We start from the raw sequence: 14,855 nt of genomic DNA, 5'->3' as shown, positions 1-14,855 counted from the left end.
CAGCAACCGCAACAGCATACTAAAGACTGACATCTTTAGTATGTTCACCCGTCCTATCCAGGAGAACGCATCCCTGCCCCATGATTTGAGGTCTTCTTCCACCTGTTTAAGGAGTGGGGGATAATTTAGGGAGTACAATTGGTCCAGTGTGCGAGCAAGTGGATGCCTAAGTATTTGATACTGGTAGACGCCCATACAAAAGGAAAGGCCTCTCGCAGGCCGAGTGCTTAGGGGGTAGGGACAATGACCGGGAGGATTTCAGACTTTGAAAAATTAATTTTAAAATTGGAAAGTGTGCCGTAGTAGTCAATTTCCCTAAGGATGTTAGGCAGTGAAATATGAGGTTGCGTTACAAACAGGAGGATGTCATCGGCATATGCCGCAAGCTTAAGCTCCGTATTTCCCACAGTGACTTCGTGAATGTTCGGGTTGGAGTGGATCGTGTGCAGAAGGGGTTCCAGGGTGAGGGCAAATAGTAGGGGCAATAAAGGGCATCCCTGTCTGGTCCCGTTACGAACAGGGAACGGGGATGACAGGGCGCCATTCACCCTCACTCGTGCCTCGGGAGATGTGTAGAGGGAAGAGACCCAGGCCAGCAAGGCACTTCCCAGCCCCCGACTACGCAGCGTTTCCTCCAGGAACACCCAGTCCACCCTGTCAAATGCCTTTTCAGCATCGAGGGAGAGAAACAAGCAGGAAGAGGGAGGTGACATAGAATGAGCCCAATGCAGGATATGTGTAGCTCTAAGGGCGTTGTCTCTAGCTTCACGCTTCGTTATAAAGCCAGTTTAATCAGGGTGGACTAGGGTCGGCAGGAAAGGTCTCAGTCTGTTCGCTAATATCTTAGAAAAAATCTTTATGTCCACATTGATCAGAGAGATTGGACGATAGCTCTGGGGTTGCATGGGGTCCTTCCTTCCCTTCCTTTGGGATAACCGAGATGTGGGCCATTAATGCCCCCCCGTGGGATAGGGTGTTAAGATATGTGCAGAAGTGGGGACCTAATATCGTTAGAAATTTGAGATAATAGGACCTTCGTGTACCCATACGGGCCGGGGCTCTTGTTCCCTGGTAGGGATTTTATCACCCCGTCTAGTTCTAATGAGGTAATTGGCCTATCCAACATCTCAGATGTGGCAGCGTCAGAGAACCCTGACCTCGGGGATCCCTCTGGGCCGTGGGGGTCACCCTCTGTGAGCAGTGAGGGGAGCGGAGTGGGGCGAGGCATACCTGTAGGCGAGCCGGCGGTATGTTTACTTCTGAGCGCCATGTTGGCTGCGGCCCGGTCACATGTCCTCCGTTCGCGGAGGAAGGAGTCCAGCGAGCCCCTCGGCGGCTTTGGAGTATTTGGGAGCCTCGATGATGTCCGGCGCTTTCCTGCCGTGGTTAGCGTGCTAATGGTAGGCTTCGATGGGGTCGGATGGGTACGGATGCAGAGGGTCCAGACGGAGCTCAGCTTAAATGCGACTCTCCACCATTGCGTCCAGGCCACGCCCCGTTTCTTGTTTTTAAAAGGTTAAAATTTCTACTTGCTTCTCCTTCTTTGTAATGTTAGGAGGGGTTGTGAGGGGTTAAATTAATAAATGCCTGGCTTCTTCATTGTATGTTAATGAAGTTAATGTGAAAACACAATCCTCAAATTTCAGTCCTAAGTCTTTCTGTAAGGACAGATCACTGAAGGTGGTCCGACAAAAAAAAATCTGGAATCAGCCATGTTGCCTGCTGCAACAAAACATCTAAAAGGTAAGATATATGAAAAAATATATATTTTAAAATATGCTGTGATAATATGAACATATACCAAATATATAGTGGGGATTTCCCAAATTTGAGTGCAAATCTCCTACACTCCTTTACATTGAGACATGCTTTAAATATTTCTTCAATGGTTGGCTAGAAAACACCACAGTCTTACAAGTTCACTGAACTTGTATATATCCTTTCATTCATAGTTATTTTTGTTGCTTTCTTCCAAATAATGTCTCAGGTCTTCTGTGCCTATGCTCCTTGGCAAATATTTATTGTGGCCACTTTACCCTAGTGTCTCTTCTAATAGAAGTGTGCCTTTTTTCAGGCACAATAGAAGTCAGAGGAAAAGTTGGGGTTTAACACCTGTTCCCTTTTGCCCAGGGGCGGACTGGGCCGTATATTTTCAAGTTTGCATTTGGGGGAAGGAGTTATAGACTATATGGTATATAGACAACATACCGATAAAGCTCAGGTATGTGGGGCTATGAACTAAAAGAGATCTCGAAAGGGCTGTGGTTAGGCATGTTTTATCAGAAATATGAACACAAACACCGCTGAATGGGATAGAAAGGGCCATTTTAACAAGAATTTAAAATCAAATAAATATATTTTGTCATATTATATACATCTGAGTCTTTTCTAAACACACTCCATCACAATAGAAATATTGTAAACAATTGCGAAACTCATTAATTAGGAGGTGTGGACTCAGGTCGCCTAGGGTGGGGTCTGGGAAGTACCATTACTGGATTGACATAGCTATATAGATATATTTACACAAACACATACACACACACACACAGTAAAAAAAAAATCCATATACCATCAATACAATAGTATTGTAAAGGTGTAAAGGTCACAATTTATTAGACAGTCCAAGACCTTTTTTTTAAAAACCGCTGAGGAGTAAAGTCCCTGATACACAGTTGACTGGTTGCTATGGGTAGCAAATGAAATACATGTTCTCTATAACTAGACAACCAGGACATATAATTGATTCTATATTATCCACAAAGGGTTAACAGCACTCTCTCAACCCTGCAGCAGTAGATCTCAGTGCCTGTACCTGCTCTCAATAGTAGTCTATGTCCGCCCTCTCTGTGCAGCAAGTAGCTTCTTCCTTCTGAGAGCCAAGCCTCGTTCTGATCACATGACCTTCCTCCAGGAGGCAAGCCTCACTCTGAAACATTACCCACTGATATCTTAACGGAAAGGTTTACTCAGAGACTAAACCTTTCAGGGAGAAAATGCCTCTCTTGCGGACGTCAGGGAGCTGCTATCTAATAGAGGTAGACTCCCTGAACATCAGGGAGACTTGAGATCCCTGGCATTGCCCAGCAACCACGATGTTAGCCAAGAAGAGGAGAAGCGGAGCCACATCTGGTTGCCTAGCATGTCTTGTTGCCTAGCAAATGGGTTGCAAGCCGCCACTGACAGGAGAGGAAGATAGTGAAGGCTGCCAGTGGATGGTAAAGTATGCCACACAATCTTGTCCATGGTTAGAGTGTTGTCAATTAGGTAAAGTTGCTAGACTCAGAATGGCTAGAGTGACATCTCCATTAAAGTGGAACTGAACTCAAAAAATTATGTGAGGGGGCCTAGATATTTATGTGCCTGAAACCCTTAACTGTATATCTGCAGTGTGAAATCTAGGTATTGCTGCCTCTGACTGCTCAAGGGATCTGCAGCGAGATTTGATGGTATCATTTCTGTGCTGTTCACTGTTCTCATTGCTGGAGGCTCTGACATGAGAAAGCTGCAAAGAGATGAGAGGCAATACTGGTGACTAGAACAGCTTCCAGAGTTTAGTTCCTCTTTAAACAATTTTAAAAAACTTTCACCGCAACTTCCTCTACTTCTCCTTAATTTAGACATATTTGTGCATAAAAATATGTATGGTGCCCCTTTCCATAAAAGGCAAAAATACAACTTTTCCCAAGATTGACAGGAAATATAATGCACTCACAAGGCTTCTTTATGGTCAGTTCCACTATAAATATATTTCCAACACCTGATAAAATTGACAGGTAATTAAAACAGCAATCAGGGTATCCCACAAACATCCACTGGTAAGGACAGACTTCTGTGGTCTAAAGAAAGTGTAATACACAAAGTGTGCCAGTATGCCACATTGGGCAAGGTTATGGTTTATTGTTACACATCTTTTCACATCACTTTAACCACTTCAGGCGGATGGCCGTTTATAAACGTCCGCCTCCTGAAGCTGCAGCCGTGTTCTTGGTACCATTGTGAACAGCCGGCGATGGCTGTTCAGATGCAAGTGGCCTGGCGGCTATACAGCTACCCTATCGCTTGTACCATGTGGTGGAGTGTGCTGCCACCCCTCCGTTGCCAGCTAACCTGGGCTCCACTGTCCACCGTGCAGTCCCGGGACCGGCACACCGGGTCTCCCCTCATCGATCGGAGGGAGATCAGCAAGCTTCTTGCCGCTGATCTTTCCTCCAATCACTGGACCCGAAAGTGATGTGTATTACTTCCGGCGTCACTGTGCACTGTGCACATCAGCTTCTTTGGGGTCCCTAGTTGACAATAGGGATCTGACAGACCCCTGTTACATAGTTACATAGTATTTGAGGTTGAATAAAGACATTAGTCCATCAAGTCCAACCTATTAGGATCTCATTCTAGGAGTACCTGTACCCCTGTATATTACGGTCCCTTAAGAAATCGTCCAAAAGTTTCTTGAACAATTCCACATTCTTTGCTGAAATCACTGTCTGTGGCAGTGAGTTCCAGACCCTAACTGATCTTACTGTGAAGAACCCCCTTCGCCCCTTGTGCTGGAATTTTTTTTCCACCAATTTTAGGTGGTGGCCTCTAGTTGTTGTAATGGAGTTAATTTTAAACAGTTTATCGCTAATGTTGCTGCCACCATTGAACATTTTGTACATGGAGATCATATCCCCCCTTAATCTCCTCACCTCCAATGTGAACATGTTTAAATTTAGTAGCCTTGTCTCGTAGCTCTGGTCCTCCATACCCCTAATTAGTTTGGTTGCCCTCCGCTGGACTTTTTCCAACTCAAGGACATCTTTTCTTAGTACTGGTGACCAGAACTGGACCGCGTACTCCAGATGAGGTCGAACCAATGATCTATAAAGTGGCAAAATTATAGACTTGTCCCTGCAATACATCCCCTTTTTAATACAGGACAAGACCCTGCTAGCTTTGTTTACAGCAGCCCTGTCATAAAGAAAACTTGTCACATCATATTTGCTATTACATAGGGGACTTGTTATCCCCCTATATGATAGCAATAAAGTTAAGTGTAAACAAAGAAAACATTTAAAATATAAAAAGATTTTTGAAAATGCAAAAAAAAAGTTTAAAGTCCCCAGCCCCCACATACACACACATAAAAACGCAAACACACTTTGGGTGCGCCTACATGCAAAAACGAAAATTGCGCCACACATGTTACTTATCGGCGCGAACGTCGGAGTGAGAGCAATAATTCTAGGGCCATCAACCACTGTTAACACTAAATTGATGAGCATTAAAGGCTTTTAAAGTGTCACCTATGTGAAATTTTGGGTATTGTAGTTTTTTGCGATTTCACAGGCGCACACAATTTTAAGGCTTGACATGTTTGGTATCTATTTACCCGACATGGCCTGTCTTTTTTATATTTTACCAAAAAATTGGGCATTATATTCTGTTTCAGTGCACCTATTTTAATATTAGTGTATTTTATCCTAAAAATATTGGTTTGATAAACATTTGCACAAATACCGTGCGACATAAAAAATTGCAACTAGCATTTTTTTTATTCTACAGGGCCTCTGCTTTCAGAAATTTTTTAATTGTTTGGGGGTTTTAAGCTGTTAGCCAAAAATTCAGATTTTATCATGTGTGTGTGCAAAAATTAAGAAATTGCTTCGGACAGCGAGTGGTTGGTGCTGGAAGACCTTTTTTGGCAAATGCTGTGATCACAGGTCTAAATGAAGAGCAGACAGCTATATAGTGCCCAGCATTTGACTCTGACTGTAGGTCAGTGACACATACATATTTTTAAAGTGTGACTAGAACCTTCCCATGTTGCTAGTTTGAACCAGTATAGATGTAGGCGTAAAACCATTTCACTTTTTCTCTTAGCCTTTAAATGGCTTATTTTCTGATCTATGAATTATACACAGAACAAATACAGGGACAAAATCCCTTCTGACATTTTGCTATATGCAGGAAGCCATAAACTCTGTGATTAAGGTGTCTGCAAGCTATCAGTTTCACAAAACACTTCTCCTTGTTGGTCTGTGTCTCATCTTAAATACATATTCAGCTCAAAAATAGTTGCTACGTCAGGATAACTGTTTTCTAAACCAACAAAGGAGTGGAGAAAATCTTTAAGCTATGGTATGTTCTTTGCAAATGCCACTGCCCAAACGTGTCTGTCTATACACCCACGTATTCAGATTTTTTCTTTGAGACAAGTATATTCAAATGTTTACAGACTATGACTAAACCTAACATAGAGAGTTCATAAAAATCTAAAAATCTAGCTGTTGTTAAAAGCATGGGTAGTGGCTTAGTGGTTAGCACTCATGTCATGTGGCACTGGGGGTTCCTGGTTCGAATCCCGGTCAGGACACTATCTGCATGGAGTTTGCATGTTCTCCCTGTGCTTGTATGGATTTCCTCCCACACTCCAAAGACATGCTGGAAGGTTAATTGACTCCTGTATGAATTGTGTGTTTTGTGTGTGTGTGATAGGTACCTTAGATTGTAAGCTCCTTGAGGGCAGTGACTGATGTAAATGTGCAGATGACCACCTCAGAATGTGGTCTCCCTGCCCCACACTTAGCGATGGTCGCTGAGTTAATTAATTAGTTAGATCCCTCTATTTATTAAGATGGCATAACTTATGGATGCACTGCATCATTAATAATATTGCAGAAAAAGATGTCCCCCACCAAGAACTTCAAAAAGTGTTTTATGTAAAAATAGCTATTTTATTTTCTACTTAAAAAAAGGCAGCAGTACAGGCTAAACAAAACTGGAGGGCTCGAAACATCTTCAGTTTTTCAAATTTTATGCTGTGTTGTTACTTTCCCTAATAAATTCTTAATAGAGGCAGCATTCCCTTGAACACCTTGCAAACTATTGATGTTAGGGTGATTGGCCTGTATTTCCCTAGCATACATCAAAACCCTTTTTTTGAATATAAGGACCACTTTGCACTACACAGATCAGTTAGTACCATTCAAGTCACTAAGAAGTCTTTAAAAGTCAGGAACAGTGGCTTGGCTATCACTGCACTGAGCTCCTTGAGTACTCGCGGGTGTAAGCCATCAGGACCTGATGACATGTTTATACTTAGCTTTTTTAGTCTGTTTTGGATCCCATTCTCTGCACAGGGGTGAAGTACTTACGTTTGTGTTAGCATTATTACTCCCTCTAATAAGTTCTTAATTTTCCTGTGTATATACTGATGAGTAGGGATGTCCTGATACCGATACTAGTATCGGTATCGGGGCCTATACAGGGCATTTTCACAAGTACTTGTACTCGTGAAAATGCCCCGATGCTGACGACCGATACTGGCCCTTTATATTTTTAAATCGGATCGCCCGCCTCAGGTCCTGCGGTTGTGGGGTCCTGAAGTGGCATTTCTGGGGACCTGGCAGTAGTTGTCTTTGACACTGTGTGCCAGGTCCCACATCTCCTCCTCCTGATTCAAGGTGCAGGCACTGCTCAAGGCAGCCCCACACCTTGAATTCAGCCTTGGAGCAGGCACGTGACCGGCACCCGCTTTGTTCGGCTCACAACGCCCCCGTAGATCGGGCTAAGGCAAGAAAGGAGTTGGAGGGGGTTGGGGACGCTTGGTGTGCAGCAGAGCACTTGTCAGAGCCTGTGGATAGACGCAATAAGCAGGACTGGAGAGACTGAATAGGCAGGCCTGGTGACATCTGGACGTAGCCCAGGTGAGATCTGGACGCAGCCCTGGTGAGATCTGGAAGCAGCCCGGGTGACATCTGGACATAGCCCAGGTGAGATCTGGACGCAGCCCTGGTGAGATCTGGACGCAGCCCTGGTGCGATCTGGACGCAGCCCTGGTGAGATCTGGACGCAGCCCTGGTGAGATCTGGACGCAGCCCTGGTGAGATCTGGACGCAGCCCTGGTGAGATCTGGACGCAGCCCTGGTGAGATCTGGACGCAGCCCTGGTGGGATCTGGACTACATATGTCACCAGAGCTGCGTACAGATCTCACCAGGCTGCGTACAGATTCTGAACGCAGCCTGGTGACATCTGTATGCAGCCCTGGTGAGAAACTGCCCTAAAATTATTAGTCTGTATTGTTTTAGAAAAAATGTCACATGTCCCTTTAAGAAAAAGTATCGGTAAGTACCTGAGGGGAAGTACTTGGTCTTGAAAAAGTGGCATCGGGACATCCCTACTGACGAGAAACATTTTTTTTTACACAAAAGCTTTAGCCTAGTTTCACACCAGTGTTGCTGCATGATTATGCATTTTCAGTGCATTTTTGTAGTGCATTTAATTATTATTTTTTGGCATTAGATGTGTTTTCATACTTCATGCATTTTTATTTTGGTCAATGACAAGCAATATCTGCTGTGACATCATTAAACATAGTCTTCCTTTGAAGAAACTTTAAGCATAAAAGCATGCCAAAAACCCATGTACATGCTTTTTTCATGTGTCTCTATTGAAGTCTATGGGACCAAAAATACACTGTGCAGCACCAAAAGAAGCACCTTTCCAAAAATCCCACTGCACCATGTTGCCTTTTAAATAGGCACCATTAAGAATAATGTGAATTCCATTGTCAAGTGGTGCAGCAGCTTATGCACGTCGTCTAATTTTGAAGAGAACCTGTCACTTGAGTGTGTGGAAACTACTGTATAAATATTGTAAAAAAATAATTTTTAAAAAGTTGCTTGCAAGTACCTTTTAAACCCTCCCAATCCTTGCTGTTGCTTCTTTGAAGCTCTTGAAATTCCCTGCACTGCCCACATAGTTCTCAATGACCTGTTCTTATTTTAGAGTAATTGTAATTAATGCGATAACAAATTATTTTCCAAAATGGTAGCTCTGTGAAATGTATCATCTTAAAAAAAAAACACACATTGGGGTCCACTCACTAAGCTGCCGTAGGCAGCCGAGTGAATGACCGACCTAAAGCGAAGTGAGCCGAACGCTTTTCGGCTATTCACTTCAGGCTGGTACGGCTGATTTCAGCCGTATATTGGCTGAAATCAGCCGTACATCAGGTGGCTTCGGGTCGGCCGAACATGCGCAATTTGCAATAGCCAATAGCGAGCTAGCATTGCACCGCCCTCTGCTGCAGTTCTCCATCAGGTCCACAATTACTGATTGACAGCAACAGAGGGCAGGAACAATAGCTAGTTTGCTATTGGCTATTGCAAATTGAAATAATAATAATAATAATAATAATTCCTATGGCCAAAAATTTGTTGTTTTTTTTTTAATTCTGACACGTGTTTCTCTCCTTTGCGGCCGGAAGCGGGAGACTCCCGGAGAGCCCGGGAGAGTTTTTCTTTTTCTTTTTGGACGGCAGCAGAACCGCCGGACAATAGAAAACAGTTGGGCGGAGCTAGCTGTCACTGCTAGCTCCGCACAAATTTTTTTCTTTTAACGATCCCTCTGTGCAGAGCAAACACCGGAGTGATCGTCTGATCACTCCGGTGTTTGTAAATAACTGGGGACACATAGTCCCCAGTTATTTCGTAGTTATGAATTCGTAGTTATGAATCTACATCACAGCTTTCGAGCCGAGGTGAACCGAACCGAAGGGGTCCTGGGGCCGAAGCTAGCCGAAGGATCGGCCAAAGCTACAGCTAGATCCTTCGGCTGCTTCGTGAATAGACCCCATTGTATTAGTTATAAAAAAATGTTTAGTTTCATAAAAGCCTAATTATTTCCTCTTAAAACAAACCAAAACTAAACCATACCAACAATGTCCAGACATTGCATTAACATGAAATTATAAAAATTACTATTTAGAAATCATGACTTATCAAGATGTTTGGTTTTTGAAAACCATGCATCATCTGTAGCCAGGCCTATTTGCTAACCAGCCAAGTATTGTAACAAAAATATTATCATTTTTTGCTCAGTTAGAAGCTGAGGCTTCAATGCTAAAGAATGCCTAGAGCAGTCTAATTAAATAACTCTGGCACCACTTCCTTACCATTAAAGCTGTTTCTTTACAGACCTGGTGCCCTCATGCTTGGTATGCTAAAACTGAAGATACAAGTTGGAACATTTTTTTATATAATTTCCAAATTTGACTCTCAAGGTTTAAAACAGATGCTAGCTTAAAAATTCCAATCATGCAGGGATATTTGAGCTGTGACATAATTCTCATTAAGAAATATATAATAGAAATATTGCAATAAGCAAAGACAAATCATTAAAGTGTTTTAACCTATTACATGCGAGTAGTATGGAAAAAATGTAGAGCTGTAGTCATAGTCCGTAATCTATTAGTCAGACTGTGCAACTTCCTGCCAATAGAACACTTAACCAACAGTCTGTTTTACTTTTCTTCTTCTTTATGGGGTTTCCCACTTTCAGTAAAAATGAACAAACAATGCCCAGCAGTAGAGGTGGTTATATTTTTAGGAATATTAATACTGAGCTATGGAAAGTCTTACCAGAGTTTTTGCTAGGACTGTGAAAGACTTGGGCCACTTTTGGGCACCTTAAGGAGTGCAATGGTGCAATTTGGGCAGCATGGCCCAGCACAGGGGCTGACTGGCAACTTTGAGCCCAGGGGGCAAGTACAACCCAGAGGCCCATGGTGCAGCAACTTAGCCCCCCTCCTGCTCTGCCTCTTCCCCCGCCTTCTCCCCGCCCCTGTCTGCCACTTTTGCCATCCATGTAACAGTAGTGTGAATGTATTTATCAGTTTAGGCACACTGGTAGTGGAGGGATGCCTTGTCAGGGCTGTGCGCGTGCATGACTGCTGCGACCCTGGTAGTTCTGCCACGAACTACAATTCCAAGAAATACATTACACAACAATGCAGAATACCATCAGCTATAGCGGACTATAAATCCCAGCAATAATGACTACCAACAGCTAGAGAGAACTACAATTCCCAGCAATACCATTATACAGCAATGCAGAACAGCATCAGCTATAGAGGACTACAAATCCCAGCAATACATATTACAGCAATGCAGAATAATATGAAGCTACATACTCTGTTGCTCTGGGTTCTCTATAGCTAGTGGTATTCTGCATTTCGCTGTATTGGGGACTACAAATCCCAGCAATAATAAATTATACAGCACAATGCAGAATACCACCAGCTATGGAGGACTACAAGTCCCAGCAATAGTACATTATAGCTGGTGGAATTCCGTATTGCGCTGTATAATGTATTATTCCTTGTTTTTTAGTCCTCTATACAGCGCAATGCAGAATACCACCAGCTATATAGGAATACAACAAATCCCAGCAATGCATTATACATACAGTGTATAATGTATTGCTGGGATTTGTAGTCCTCTATAGCTGATGGTATAATATACAGTACAGCGCAATATACCGCCAGCTATAGAGGAATACAAATCCCGTCATCCCCTCACACCTGCTCCTCCTTACTACTTCTCTCCGTGTCCCTGTGCTGATCGTGGATGTGGGCGGTGCGCGTGAGGCGGGGAGGAGGTGCGGTGTGTGGATGCTGGCATGTGTGGAGCGTGGATGCGGGTGGGTGAGTCTGGCAGCAGCAAGCGTGAGGTGGGGAGGAGGTGCAGCATGTGGAGCGTGGATGCGGGCTAATCTGGCAGCAGCAAGCGTGAGGCGGGGAGGAGGTGCGGCGTGTGGAGCGTGGATGTGGGTGGGCAGGTCTGACAGTGGCAAGCGTAAGGTGGGGAGGAGGTGCGGCACGCGGCGTGTGTGAAGCCGTGAACAGGGACAGCTAATCGAAAGCTGATTCATCAATGATTGAAAATGTTGACAACTTTTTCAATCATTATAATCGACTTAGTCGATTAGTTGTTGCAGCCCTACATTCATCCCTGATTTCTGGGCACTGTCCCCGGATTCAGGAGACCGTCCCCTGACAAATTATGTCCCCGGGAACATAAAATAAACCAATTTAAAAAAAAAATACTCTTTAATACTTTTAACCCCTTCGTGACTGACGACGGGCCCGGGACCGGCTTCCTTGGTGTCCGCGGGGAGCTGGGGAGGAGGTCGATGAACTTCCGTTCATCGATCCCCTCCCCGTTCTATGGGACCAGAGCAATGCAGATTGCATCACTTCCGGTCCCTGAGCTGTCAATTCTGGGCTCCTGCAGCCCAGCTATAAGCTATTGAAGTGCGATCTGCACTTCAATAGCCTATTTCCAGTGTAAAGGTTACACTGGGGGTCTTTTGGACCCCCAGCATCACCTTAAAGAGTACCTGTCACCACCATCTGCTATCACATGGGGGGGCTTGTAATCAATTTGTAACCTGGTCATGTTGGGTATCGTTTTACTCGTTGTAACCTCATCTTTTATATTTCCTTAAAAAAATTGGTATTTTTTTGTGTTTTGGGGCATTTAATTAAATTTTTCACTAAATGTTGGGGTTTAATAAGGAGTTGCGCTAATATTGCGCAACATAAACATTTGCAACTACCACCATTTTATTCTATAGGGTCTTGGCATTCAGAAAATATATAATGTTTGGGGGTTTTAAGTCATTTTCAGGCCTAAAATGTGGAATATAACATGGGTGCAAAAAATGAAAAAAAGGCCTCAGTCATGAAGGGGTTAATACTCACCTGATCCCGGGATCCACCGACAAGCGCGGCCTCCCGTCTCCCACGCTGTTAGAAGCTGCATACAGAGCGTGCTGGTTAATACTGAAACCGGCGCAGCTTCTGAGAAGATACATTATTAGCATAGCGAGGAAGCCGGTTACGCTACGCTAATAGCGTATCTTCTCAGAAGCTGCACACAGTGCGCCGGTTTAAGTAGTAACCAGCACACGCCGTATGCAGCTTCTAACAGCGTGGGAGACGGGAGGCCGTGCTTGTCGGTGGATCCCGGGATCAGGTGAATATATTGGTCAAGGGGCCGTTCGTGGTGGCATCAGAGAGGCCCGGGGGCAATTGCCACCGTGCCCCCGGGCCAAGTCCGCCCCTAGCCCAGCAAATGGTGGGGTGTTATGATTGTGGGAATGGCTTCAAGGGGTATGCGTTTCAGGGGCATACCCCTTCCTCAGAATCACTGTTTGGTAAATCCAGCCTAAAAGCAGCAGGTGGCACTATGGTATGGTGATGTGACCGGAGGCAGCTTTTTATACGCAGTCAGAGCGGAACATTCCTTAGAAACTAATTTTGTGGTCTCTTATTGACAAGCGTGACTGAAATTTTATAATTGTGAGAATTTATAACTGTCTTTATTATTCAAATAAAAAAGGATTTCACACAAGGAGGTGGCGCTTTGTTGCTTTTGTCTTTTATGTATCTGATGACAACCCCAGAGTGTCAGGGACCAGAACACCTCAAGGTGGCGCTGGAACCAGATCCTGCAGTTCCTGTGCTCACCTGCAGGTGTTTTCAGGCAGCCAGGAGCTGTCAGGTACCAGACCACCACTGGGTGGTGCTGGAACCTGCAATTACGGTGCTCATCTGCGGGTGTCTCCCAGCTGCCGGCAATTAGTCTCCACCTGGTGCTGGCCTGTGAGGGTATTTAGCCCCTTCTCACAGTGAGGCTGGTGCTTCAGTTTTGTCGCTCTAATCTGTTGCCTGTATCCTGTTGCCTCCTTGGGCCCTGACTCCTTCCCCTGAGGTCTCCTGCTCTGTGGCTCCCCTATTGTTGCAATGCTCCCCAGGTTAACTTTCCTGTTATACTCTGTGTGTGATTCTGCTGTTTGCATTTAGTTTGGCTATTTTATGTTACTTGTGTGTGTTGGTGGGGTTGCTTGCGTTTCTATGATTTGGTATGTCTAATAAACTATAAGTTCATAGCCTTGTTTGGTGTGGTCAAGTATTTGGTCCTCCAGTATAGATACCTGTACGCGGTGTGGGGCGCCTGTGCACGGTATCGTGACACAGAGTCTCTTTGACGAGCAGCCTCTCCAAAAGCTGTGGATATTTTACAAGAAAGACTACTGCTGGAGGATTGTGTCATGGTAATCATTAGCGCCAAGAGTTAAATTGACCTAATGTATATAGTGCAGGGGTCAGGAGTTAGTAACACACAGTACAGAGTGCGGAGGTCAGGAGTAGAGTTTGTAACATACAGCCAAGTGTTTAAAGTGCAGGGGTAAGGAGTTTGTAATGTACAGCCCAAACTAAAGAGTTCAGCAGTCAGGACTATGCAATGTACAGCACAGTCTACAGAGTGCAGCAGACAAAGGTATGTAACATGCAGCACAATGTGCAGAATGATGTTGATCAGGCATATGTAAAATACACTGTACACTATACTTCTCACTCCTGGCATACCATATATGCTGTGTTGTATGATGCATACTGCTGACCACTAGAGATGAGCCGAACACCCCCGTGTTCGGTTCTAATTTGAACTTTCGAACATGGAAAAAGTTCTAATTCGAACTAGAACTCAATGTAAGTCTATGGGGGTAGAACTCAGAAAATTAAATGGCCCCATTTTGAAGGCTTATATGCCATTTATTGGCCATAAAAAGTGTATGGGGAAATTTAAAACAAACAAAAAAAAGTTTTTAAAGGAACAGTGATTTTTACATGATTTACAGGGTAAGAGTAAAAATGAAAAATTCCTTCAAATATCGTGCCTGGGGGGTCCCCATAACCTGCCTGTGAGGTGGCGGATCTGTAGGATGTATAGAACCTGCTGCAGCAAAAAGTGACATTTAAAAAGAAAAAAAAATGACATTTCAATTGACGGTTATTGGTTTTCCTTTTAATCTATTAAACAACTGCTTCAGGCAACAGCCTGTATGAAGAGGACACATTTTGGGACACTGGGAACAAGTTTAGTAATTTTTTTCGGATAACTTATGGTGCCTCTTTTGCAGGCTTTGAATGAAAGTAACAAAAGGTGCTTTAAAAATGGGCCTTTGGTGCCTTCACACCGTAACCCTCCAGAGTTATTCCGGAAGAGTGCAGGGTTGGAC

Source organism: Nanorana parkeri, unplaced genomic scaffold, assembly GCF_000935625.1.
Source record: "Nanorana parkeri isolate BGI_ZX_2015 unplaced genomic scaffold, ASM93562v1 scaffold1403, whole genome shotgun sequence".
NCBI lineage: Eukaryota > Metazoa > Chordata > Amphibia > Anura > Dicroglossidae > Nanorana > Nanorana parkeri.
The sequence above is the reverse complement of the archived record's forward strand: the minus strand, read 5'-3'. Positions refer to the sequence as shown.